We start from the raw sequence: 8922 nt of genomic DNA on the forward strand, positions 1-8922 counted from the left end.
CTCGCATATTTCGGCAGCACTGAGATAATTGCCACGAAACTTCTCCGTTTTATTAACTCAATGGCATGCGAGATCCAGTGGGATTTTATCCATAAGAATTTATGCCATGCATATTTACATCTAATTTTTGGGACTTTCTTGTTCCCTCACTCAGCCGATCTCATTGTCGCGGCCTTAGCCAGTATCATCCTCCAAGTGGTCGGAGACCATGCAGACAAGGTAGCCTTCATGGCTGAGATTATACGGTCCCTCGACCGCATTACAAGAGTGGTTGACTGAAAGATGAGAGGATCTCCAATCTTTATGCAAATTTGGCTTCAAAGCCATGCAAACCCCTTTGGCCTTGTACATTTGACCATATTTTTCAATCGCCTGAAGTCAATTACTTTGCGGTTACTACCTCTCGTGCCCGTGGAAGAATGCAAAGTCTTTGAGTGGATGACAATTTTTCGAGAAATACCACCTAGGGGCTTTAAATAGTGTGCCGCGTGGATGCCGCTGGCCCTATGGCCCTTAAGTGTCCCGATTTTGGCGGAGTCCCACTCTTGAGTCATGCGAGGTCCATCACTTACTTTCCAACTCAAGTGATGAGGCAATTCAGTGACTTATAGACAGTCCTCGAAGACACGGTGCGAACCTGGTTCGAGCACACTTGGCGGAAGAACCAGACACCTGCAGATCGCCAAGGTGCCATTAAATAGGTCTTAGCCACATGGTGGACCATGGTCGTCGAGCGGCCCTACTTCCCTGAGCATCCCACTCAAGATGAGTAGGATTTCCGAGTCACGGTGGAGTACGTTCTTCGATTCTACTGGGGGATCCACCAGCATGCGAGGATCTCGCCGACTCTCCGCATGATGAGGAAAGCACACCGCCTAAGGCACCATCCACCCTAAACATGGCCATTCTGGCCGAGCTTGCTAGCTTGAGAACCGAAGGGACCGTCTACGCCGAGAAGTAATCGATAGGGCCGTACAACTCGTCGATCAACACCAACTTCAGAGGGAGCTCGCCGAGACTCGTACCGAGCTTCAAAGTCTCGATTAAGAGTTTGCCCGAGCGAACGCCTGGAAAGGTCTAGGAAGAGGGCTCGTGGAGGCCCACATATACCCTAGGGTATATGCCTTCATCAGGCTCTCGCCTAAAACCGGTGTTTTTCAAGGCTACGGTTACTTGCGCCCCAAGCATGATAGCAAATCAACTTAGGACTTTATTTTCAAAATTTGCATTGTATTCTAAACCTTCCGAGTCAATGTGAATGATAGCATTAGTTTTCGAAAATTCACTCATTTTATGCATTCCTTCTCTTTATTTATTTATTGTTTTACACCTCTACTTTTTAAACAAAATTTTCCCGCACTAGAATTCATGCACTTGTGGGATGTAAGCGTTAACAACTAGCGACGCCACATCCTTATCCCACGCGCCAACAATTAAGGATGGCATAAGACAATGAGCCCCCCATTCCCGAGGAGATCACCCCACCAGCACTGGCTTATTCTCAGCCGCCTGTGACACACGCTCCACCATCGCCGACCCCTACAGGTGTGCCGCTAGCGTATGCTGGGGTTCTTTTAGTCTATCTTCTGCCGTCGGCTTCTTCAGACACACCCCCGGCATACTCAGGGACGCCTCCGCTACAAGTCTCGTCAACAGCAGCTCAAGCACCATCTACCTTTGGCGACCCTGCACACATCATAGCACTTGAAAGTACGGTAAGTCAAATAGCCGCTAATGTAGTCAAGCTCATGGCCTTGTTGAGAGGCCAAGACCGCACCTTGACGAGCTCTACTCCGCCTTCGGTGCACAGGCCAATGGTTGACTCGATGGGTCCCGTTGGCCAATGCTCCGCAGAGCGATGCTCCATCGACAACACACGTATTGACGACCCACTTGGTCAACTTCCCTCCGCCGCCTTAAACTCTTTAGGCAACCGCCCCTTCTCCGTCGATGACGATCTCGGCATCAAACCCAGCAATGTTTGTGTTGCCTTCGGCGTCCATGCCGGCCCTAACCCCTATCTACAAAGCTCTTTCACCGATGGTCTTCTCGGTTTCAAGTGCCCACGCTCATGTTCATACTACATAGCCTTTCTCATTCTTGACTCTTCAATCCAATATTAGCTTCTCCACCAAGCTCCACCTTCCCTAAACATTCTTATCCCCGAACCGAGCATAACGACTCACGCGGTCCCCTAACTCCAACCACAAATATTCTCCCGGAAGCGGAGACTGAACAGGAGCAAGCTAAAGAGGATGGAGGAATTGATGAAGGCCATCCAGGCTAGTGATTCCCGTTATGGCACTAGCTATATGGATTTAAGTCTTTTCTTGGGCATGCAACTGCTGCCAAAGATAAAGGTCTCGGACTTCAAGAAATACGACGACATGTTGGACCCGTAGCACCACCTCCGCCATTACCAACGGAAGATGCTATGTACTGGGAGTACAAGAAATTCGTCATCCACGCGTTCCAGGAAAATCTAATTGGACCGGCTCTCGACTGGTTCATGTCCCTGAGAACTGCAGACATTCCCACGTGGACTAACCTCTCCCAAAAGTTTATCGACCACTTCCAGTACAATACGAAGACGGCACCATCTTTCCTAGAGTTGAGCACCATGGAGATGGCAGAGGGGTAGAGATTCGAGGACTACGCTACCCATTGGCGTGCTCAGGCGGCCAAGAATTTTCCTTCGCACCAGATGTTCCATGGGACCCTACAAGGTGCATACTACTCGCACCTCTTGGCTTACACTTCCTCATTCTCCGAGCTGACAATGGTCGAGATAAAAGTCGATCTGGGCATCAAGCTTGGAAGAATAGTGGGTCCAGCCAAGAACGAGGGAGAGTCCTCGAAAAAGACCACTATTGTGGCGTCATCCACGAGTAAGAAGAAGGGCAAAGACGCATCTATCAACGTTGTTAACCTTGGATGCTAGGGGTCCCTAGCAATATTCCATGAACCTCACACCCGCACCACTAATAGCTTAGACATATACCCTGCCTCCCATGCATTACCAACAGCAATACCCGGCCCAATTGCTGTACTATTTGGCCCCACCTGTTCATCCTCCACCGCCAGCCCCACGGTCGTACGTCCACCATTATGCCCCTACTCAAGCCCATCAGAACAGGCCCACGGCTTCGAGACCTCTTCAACCGGCACAATAGGCCTCGGCCCGGCAGGCTTAGTACGGCAGCACGACTTAGAGTAGGCACCGTAAGCAGTACTCGCCTATGTCGGTCCTGCTCTCTAAAATATACCGACAGCTCATGGGGGCTGGCAGAATCACCCCGGAAGCACCTGGCCTGAATTTCAACCAAGCGGCTCAGAACCAAAGCCTGCACTGCAAGTACCATCTAGGTGTTTCGGGCCACACTATCGACAATTATTAGAAACTGCAAGACAAAATCCAACATATGATTGACAGGCGTGAGCTCACATTCAATGCTATAAAGTCGTCAAATGGGCAGGCCAATCCTCTCCCGAATTACGGGTCAAGCTCCCCTGGGAGAGGACGAAGACAAGGAAGGAGGGCCGATCCCACATGTGACCAACTATGTCCCGACGGAGATCACACCATGGGGTTTGGTGCCGCGCCCAGTCCATTTGTGATCGAAGTAGCTGCCAAGGTGCCGTACCAGAACAGCAGATCCCATGGACCTATGAGGGTAGTGTTGGGAGCCCTAAGCAGCAAATGGGAGTAATGGGCATCACGCACTCGAGCTGGATATATGATAACCTAGAGGTAGCAAACAAGGGAAAGGCCCTCGTTGTCGCCCACATCTCATTGTTTGCTCTCCTCCTGAGCTCGAAGCCCCTGAAGGTCTTGATGGTGGTCCATGACCCCAAGGAGACAACTCCCGATCGAATCGAAGAAACCATGGGCTCGATTTTCTCCAACCACATCTTCTTCTCTGATGACGAGCTTACTTCTGTTGGATTTGGGTACTCATGAACATTGCATATTGTATGCAAATCTAATAACTTTGTGGTCAGCCGAGTCATGATAGAAAACGGTTCGGCCCCCAATGTGTGCCCAATCTCCACCCTCAAACGGATGAACGTAGATTTCAACAGCATCAAGCCGAGCAAAACTGTGGTTCGAGTTTTCGATGTCTCAAGGAGGGAATTGAATGGAGAGATTGAGATCACGGTCCATGTAGGCCCCCTGCTCATTCAACATCAGCTTCCAAGTCCTCGAAGTCTCAAATGCATTCGGCTTATTGCTCGGGAGGCCTTGGATCCATTCCGCTAGCACCGTCCCTTCTTCTCTACACTAAAAGGTCAAATTCTTCATCAATGACAACCTCGTTACCGTCAATGATAAAGAAGACTATGCCATCTACAAGGAGACGGTCGTCCCCTACATCAGCATTGGGGACGATCAGAACCTCTATCTCTATAATTCGAGACTACGAAGAAGTTGGTCCATCTCTAGCAAATCAAATGATCGGAAAGGTTCTGCTCCGGCAGAATTATGTCCCTGGAACCGGGCTCGGGGCACAGAGGCAGGGCATCCTCCATCCCATCAAGGTGGAGGAGTATAAGAGTAAGAGGGGACTTGGTCTTCGCCCCTCCTACCCCGACGTTATCCAAGCACGCAAGGGCCAGCACCTCGCTACACAAAATGGAAAGATTAGTAGTGGCATCCTGGTCCCTCGTCTCTCGCATTTCTTCCCAGGACCGCCACACATCATCGGGGGCACTCTTGATGACTCCTCGAATCAAGATGACTCGCCGTTGCTCTGCTAGCCATCAACGCCGTCACCGAGGATATTCCTTCAAGTGTCTACGTCCGCCTAGCACAGGAAGGTGAGGGACTAGACAATTGGACCTCGGTCCCATGCTACTTGGTCGTAGTCGCCGATGTGTAAAGCTGTCTTTGTACATGATTTTTCCAGCATGTAGGCAAAGTCATAAGCCACACGACAGAAGAGAGATTTTGTTATGGCTCAAGCCCACGCTATTAATGAAATCCCTTCATCCCTCTTTTGAATCTTGCATCTACATTCTCTTTCTCTCTTACTTACTTCCAGAACTTTCAATTTCTAAAACAAATCGTTTCCATCTTCAGGCTTCACTCTAATCCAAATCAATGACATCATAATTCGAACCCATTCGTGAAACATCTTGGAAAAGTCCCAACCCATACACTTCGGGGAAGGGCTTAACGAGGACGGTCGCGTAACCGAAATCAAGGAGAGTCTGCACTGCCTTGAAGATCACCAACTCACTGTCGAGCCGATCGAAGAGATCAATGTAAGCACAGAAGAACAACTTCGCACCCTGAAGATCGGGACGGGCCTTGACCCCATACAGAGAGCTCGGATGATCAACTTCCTTAAGGAGTACGAAGAGGTCTTCGCCTGGTCTTACTCCGACATGCCACGTTTGGACCCCTCAATCATCAAGCACTTCCTCCCACTCGATACAAAAAGATTCCAACCCAAGTAGCAACACTTGCGATGATAGCTAGCCGGTCTTCTCCTCCGCATCAAGGAGGAGGTCATCAAGTAAATTAACGGGGGTTTCTTGGAAGTTTGCAACTACTCCGAATGGGTGGTGAACATTGTGCCAATAGAAAAGAAGGACGGCAAAGTTAGAGCCTACATCAACTATCAGGACCTCAACAAGATTAGCCTTTAAGGACAATTTCCTGTTGCCTCAAATCGACGTCCTCGTCGACAACATTACGCACCACACCCAATTCTCCTTTCATGGATGGTTTCTCCGAGTACAACCATATCCGAATGGCCAAAGAGGACAAGGCCAAGACGACATTCATTACGATGTGGGGCACATTATGTTACCAGGCCATGCCCTTCGGCTTAAAAAATGCCAGGCAACCTATCAAATGGCCAAAGTCACATTGTTCCACGACATGATGCATAAGGAAATTGAGATCTACGTCGACAACATGATCGCCAAGTCGAGGGAGGGAGAAGAACACCTCATCAACTTGAAGTGCCTGTTCAATCGCCTCAAAAAATACAAGCCTCAACTTAACCCGACGAAATGTATCTTCGGCCCCAATTCAGGAAACTGCTAGGGTTTGTAGTGAGCGAGCGAGGCATCGATATCAATCCTGACAAGGTGAAAGTGATCATGGAGCTACCCCCGCCATCGACTGTGTGCGAGGTACGAAGCTTCCTCAGACGACTGAACTACATAGCGCGCTTCATTGCAAATCTGACTGACAAATGTCGACTCCTCTTTCGCCTACTTCGCAAAAACGCAATGACCGAGTGGGACGACGAGTATTAGAAGGCCTTCGATACTATCAAAATTTACTTGGTTCAGCCACCAGTGTTGGTCCCATCTACACCGGGTCATCCTCTCATCCTTTACTTGACAGTGCGCCAAAAATCTTTAGGGTGCATGTTGGGGCGAAAAGACGAATCCACATGAGCAGAACAAGCAATCTATTATTTGAGTAAGAAGTTCATCGAAGGGGAATCCAATTACACAAAGATTGAAAAGATATGTTGCGCGTTGGTGTGGGTTATGTAGAGGTTGCGTAATACACCCTCTACCACACCATCTGCCTGCTATCAAAAGCGGATCCCCTGAAGTATCTACTCGATAATCCATCCTTCATGAGGAACATCGCCAAATGGCACTGCTAGCTAACAGAGTACAACATCAAGTACATCTCGCGCACATCTGTCAGGGGTCAGGCTATTGCAGACTACCTAGCGGAATTCCCGGTTGAAGACGACACCCCAATCAATTTCAACTTTCCAGACGAAGGGATCCTCCAAGTGGACGGTGAGAAGGATAGACCCTAGTGAAAAATGTATTTTGACAGTACGGTCGATTCCAGCGTGTGTGATATCGGCGCACTGCTAATATCCCTGAAAAAGCGCTATTGTCCAATCGCAGCAAAGATCGATTTCCTCTGCACCAATTACGTGGTCCAAGTATGAAGCATGTATTCTAGGCCTATAAGTGGCGATCGACTTTAAAGTTAAAGAGCTAGAGGTATTCGGCGATTTAATGCTCACGATATTTCAAACACTAGAGCAATGGAAGACGAAGGACATGAAGCTAATACCATATCACGAGTATCTCAAGAAGTTGACAGAGAACTTCGATAAAGTCTCGTTTACATATACCTCGCGCGTCAAGAACCAGTTTACAGGCGCGCTCACAACGCTCGCCTCAATAGTGAGCATCACGAAAGAAAATCTTATCGAGCCCCTCGAGATTATGATTGCCAAGGGCCTCGCCCACTGCGATGTGATTGAGGCTGCCGGCGGAAAGCCTTGCTACGAAGACATCAAGCATTTTATGCAAACTAATCAATATTTGGGGTTCGCCGACCGTCACAACCAGAAAACTTTCCGGCGGATCGCAGCGCACCATTTCCTGAGCAACAAGACACTCTACCACTGTTCTTTTGACGCCATACTACTCTGGTGTGTCGACGAAAATGTGGCACAATGCCTCATGGAAGAAGTGCACGAGGGAAGCTGCGGACCCTACATGAATGGGCTCATGCTCGCAAAGAAGCTCATGCGCCTAGGCTACTTCTGGTTCACCATGGAGACCGACTACGTCAAGCACGTCGGGCACTACCATTTGTGCTAGGTCTATGCTAATCAGATCAAAACACCTTCCAGCGAGTTGCACCGCATGGCAGCCCCATGGCCCTTTTTAATGTGAGGCATCGACTTGATCAGCCCTGTTTCTCCCAAAGCATCAAACGGATATTTATTCATTCTTGTGTAGGCGAGCTTGAGCTCGAACATGATACGATCGAACTAAATTTAAGTTTTCATCGAGTTGAACCTGAGTCGCTCATGAATTGTCTCGTCTCACTCACACCTGTAGCTAGAATCGAGGTCAAAAGGAAAGGACTGAATGGCCATTACGTGAGAATGACGATTCCGGCCTATTTTTTGGCTTCCAAAGTAGGAAAATAAAATTGAACTTGGAATGATGATTCTATTCCAGTCCGATTCCTGCATACCAAACGTGGCAATAATTCTTAAGGTGGCATTTGGTATGAGATAATCTATATAGATTACCGATGATGTTATTTTAAAGTATTTGGGCCAACAAAATTACTAGTAATCTAATTAAATATCATTTTTCATTGTTACAAGTACATTAGTTAAATCTTTAATAATGCTAGTACCTATTATACATTTTCATGGAGGTATTATGATAACACAAAAAGTTTCATAAATGTCGCCGCTGGTACTCAATCTCCTATATATATATATATATATATATAGATCTATTGATTACAAAAAAACAAGTTTGAAATATTACCCTAGAAAAGCAAAATTATTGAGAATCATGAAAATGGTATCAGATATTGAAATGTAATCTCAAATCGTTTCATTTCTAATATAAACTAGATGAAACGTTTGTGCTATGCACGGGCTAGAGATGGGCTTACTAACAAATTGGTGACCATTATTCAATGGTACATATCTTTATATTATATAAAGTTGAATACAATGTAATAAATAGTAGTATAATAGTAAATATATATACAATTAGGATTAAATAGGATAAAATTATAAATGTATTTAAATTGAGAGTTTATAGATAAATTAATAATAGTTTGTGTATAAGTATAAATATATTTGGACGTGAAATATTTTAATTTAATATTTCCTCAAAACTTATAATAATTATAAGGGTAAATTGCATTGGTGGTCCAAAATGTTTTACAAATGTTTCATTATGGTCCAAAAAGTTTTTTTCGCTACATAATGGTACAACATGTTTCAAAGTTGTTTCATGATGGTACAAACCGTCAATTGGCCCTAACACCGTTAACATTTTGTTGACGTGGCGCGTCTTATGTGTCGCTTTTGTTACATGGAGCCAATCATAATGCGCCACATCATTTAAGAGAATAAAATTTTAAAAAGTCCAAAAAAATACAAAATATAATTAAAA

The sequence above is a fragment of the Punica granatum genome, chromosome 2, assembly GCF_007655135.1.
Source record: "Punica granatum isolate Tunisia-2019 chromosome 2, ASM765513v2, whole genome shotgun sequence".
Taxonomy (NCBI): Eukaryota; Viridiplantae; Streptophyta; class Magnoliopsida; order Myrtales; family Lythraceae; genus Punica; species Punica granatum.